This window comes from Vicia villosa, unplaced genomic scaffold, assembly GCF_029867415.1.
Source record: "Vicia villosa cultivar HV-30 ecotype Madison, WI unplaced genomic scaffold, Vvil1.0 ctg.000951F_1_1, whole genome shotgun sequence".
In the NCBI taxonomy this organism is placed as follows: Eukaryota; Viridiplantae; Streptophyta; class Magnoliopsida; order Fabales; family Fabaceae; genus Vicia; species Vicia villosa.
This window is the reverse complement of record NW_026705426.1, coordinates 343,838-346,664: the sequence shown is the minus strand read 5'-3', so window position 1 is coordinate 346,664 and position 2,827 is coordinate 343,838. Positions and strand designations below refer to the sequence as shown.

Sequence of the window (2,827 nt, the reverse complement as noted above, 5' to 3'; positions counted from 1 at the left end):
TCTGGTCAAATTTTGGGGTCTTCCGGTATTTAATAAATCTTCGATCCAAACACGCGAGAACTCCGTATTCTCGCGCCCTCCGATCGAACAATATTAAATAGGGGCAGCTGTCATACCCCAAATTTGCCCTCATTAGTGTCAAGGGGTCAATTCTTAGTCTTATTAAACTTATTAGATTTTGTTATTAGTGCATTTAGCTAGAAATATAAATCATTATTTTAGTGAAAGTGGAGATGTATATGTTTGGGTGGGCTTACTATTTAAAACCAAGATGAAAGGCCCATTTAAGAGTATTTTTGTCTATTTAGAACGACATGATTTCTAATTAAAGGGTTGATTAAATATGAACTATTCAAATTTTGTCTACAAATATATATTCCTGACTTTACCTTTTTATTTTTTACAAAAATAACATATTTATCTTATCATAAATACTATTTTGTTATTATTAATTAATATTATTGTATAATTAATATATTAACTATTACTTTTAAGATTTAGTATAATTTATTACTTTTAGAATTTTAATCTTCTTTTAATATTTGGTAGACTTTTGTCATTTTTTTATTAGGATTATTATTTATTAGAATGTCATTTAAAAATAAAATAAAAAAAAGAAATCTTTTAGAGTTACGGTTACTATTTTTTCAATTAGTAAAGAAACTTTTTTAAAAAAAAAAAGGAGTATTAATTCAAAACAAAAAAAAAAAGAGAAACCTTTACGGTTACTACTTTTTTGCAATCAGTAAGAAAGTTTTAGTTTACTACTTTTATTAGAATTAACATCAATTAAATTTTATTATTATTAAGTTTTATTAGTAGCTTTTTCTATTATATTAAAGTATTAATTATTAACTTAATTAGATGTTTAAATCGTTACTATTATAGAATCAAATAAAGGAGAATCTATTTTTTTTATTATATTGCTACTATTAATAAGTTAATATCATCTACTTCTTTTTACTAATTTTAATATTAAAATTATTATTAATTGCTATTGACTAAGTAAACTAGGGTTTTTAGAACCCTTCCTTCTCCAAGCCACAAGCGGCCGCCGCACACCACCTTCATCAACCTCAGAACCTAATTTCTTCTCAAACAAACCCACAAGACCCAAACAAACAAATATAGAAAAGGAAAGATTTCATTAAAGAGGAATAAGTATAAATCTGAAGAATATTACAAACAAAAATCTGAATTCATAATACACAATAAATCGAATCAAATCCGAAATTAATTTATAATTAATTTTACAAATAAAATCAAGAACCTTAATCCATAAACAAATCGGAACTAAATCAAGACTAAATCAATTTGAATCAAATACCTTAAATCTATTTCCTAATATATTTTTATTCAAAACACTATAAATCTGAACCTAAAATCAACAATCATGGAAAAAAAAAATTGACGAAAAATTAAACACAAAAAGAAGGAGTAGAAAGTGATTGTTGCGGGAGATCCTCACTACGAACCCAAAGCCGTAACTTCAAAGCAATCGGCCGCCGCCACTCGATCTGGGTTTCACGTCTGAAATCCTAGATCGCTGTTGATCCGAGTCGTTCTCCTTAATCTCCATCGCGCCATCTTCGTCATCTACGAACCTGAAACACGAAAAGGGGTCAACAGGAGAACACCCAGAAATCGGAAGAGGGATTTGCAAGAAGGGTCGCAACAAAAGGTAACCACGATTAAAATTTAGCTTGAATATTTGAGATTATTGTTGTTTAGATGCATGTTTTGGGGTTAGGGGGATGATTTAAGGTTTCTGGGTTTTGGATTCATGGATGTTGTTGTTGTTTTTTTGTGGAACGAAGAGACAGAGGCAAGAGGGGGGAGGAAGATCGTTTAGAGAGAGAGAGAGAGAGGAAAACGTTGGAAAATGAAATAAAATTGGAAAAAAAACATAATTAAATGTCTCTCCACCTTTCCTTATTGTTATTAAATAATGTGCATCTATTTTATCATGTACCCTCGGTCCATACTAAGTCATAACCATCTATTCGAATTACTTTAGATCAAACGTACCTAATTATGTTAGCACACCGTAACGTCCCTGGTCCAGTCTACACTGGATCCAGCGGATTCTTTCTAACCAAAAAATATTGTTTAGGCCCAAGCCCATGCTGTTAGCACCCTCTGTTTTACTCTTTTTTACAAAAGCTATGTAATTCACACCCCATTTTCCTTATTGGGTCTAGATCCACTTCTGGGCCTAATTATTTTCTCTAATACACCTACAAATTCCAAATTAGAACCTCCTGAATCATTTAATTAACTAATTGTTTAGGTTAATAATTTAACCGTATTTTCATAATTATTAATATTTAACTAATTGGTATAACTTATAAAATTAACCCCATGCATATTTATATTTATAGTATTAATTTATTTCTTTTACTAATTCTAATAATATATCTTCGAATCTCATTTTTTAAAATTCAATTATTTTAATATTTGTATATTTATATTTAAATTTCAACATTTATCAACATAATGTAAAATCTATATAAAATTTCAAAAATAGGATTGTATAATTGCTTTTCTTATTATACTTCGAACCACGCCCACGATCACCTTAATTTCTAAACCGGACGAAATTCAAAGGAGAATTCTAAAGTAATTACACAATCATATAAAAACAACCAACCAAAAACCCGAACTACGAATTGGGACTCTGATTCTCCATAAGGAGATATGTAGGCATTCAATCGAAAATTGAAGCGAGTCCCCTAATAAATAAATAAATCCTGTTTCTTTTAAAAATATGAAAACAATGCTTTCGAAACCTTAGAAAAAACCTAGATCTAGAGGGGGTCCCCTTGAG

At 29.4% G+C, this 2,827-nt stretch overlaps 1 long non-coding RNA gene across 1 annotated transcript; it reads right to left on the bottom strand.

Moving 5' to 3' along the window:
- Positions 1-1,218: 1,218 nt before the first annotated feature.
- On the bottom strand, positions 1,219-1,869 carry LOC131632509 (uncharacterized). Its single transcript, XR_009293032.1, has 2 exons — positions 1,687-1,869; positions 1,219-1,604 (listed from the first exon to the last, which is right to left on the bottom strand). It is a non-coding gene; the product is annotated as an uncharacterized LOC131632509 (long non-coding RNA).
- Between the last annotated feature and the right edge of the window lie 958 nt (positions 1,870-2,827).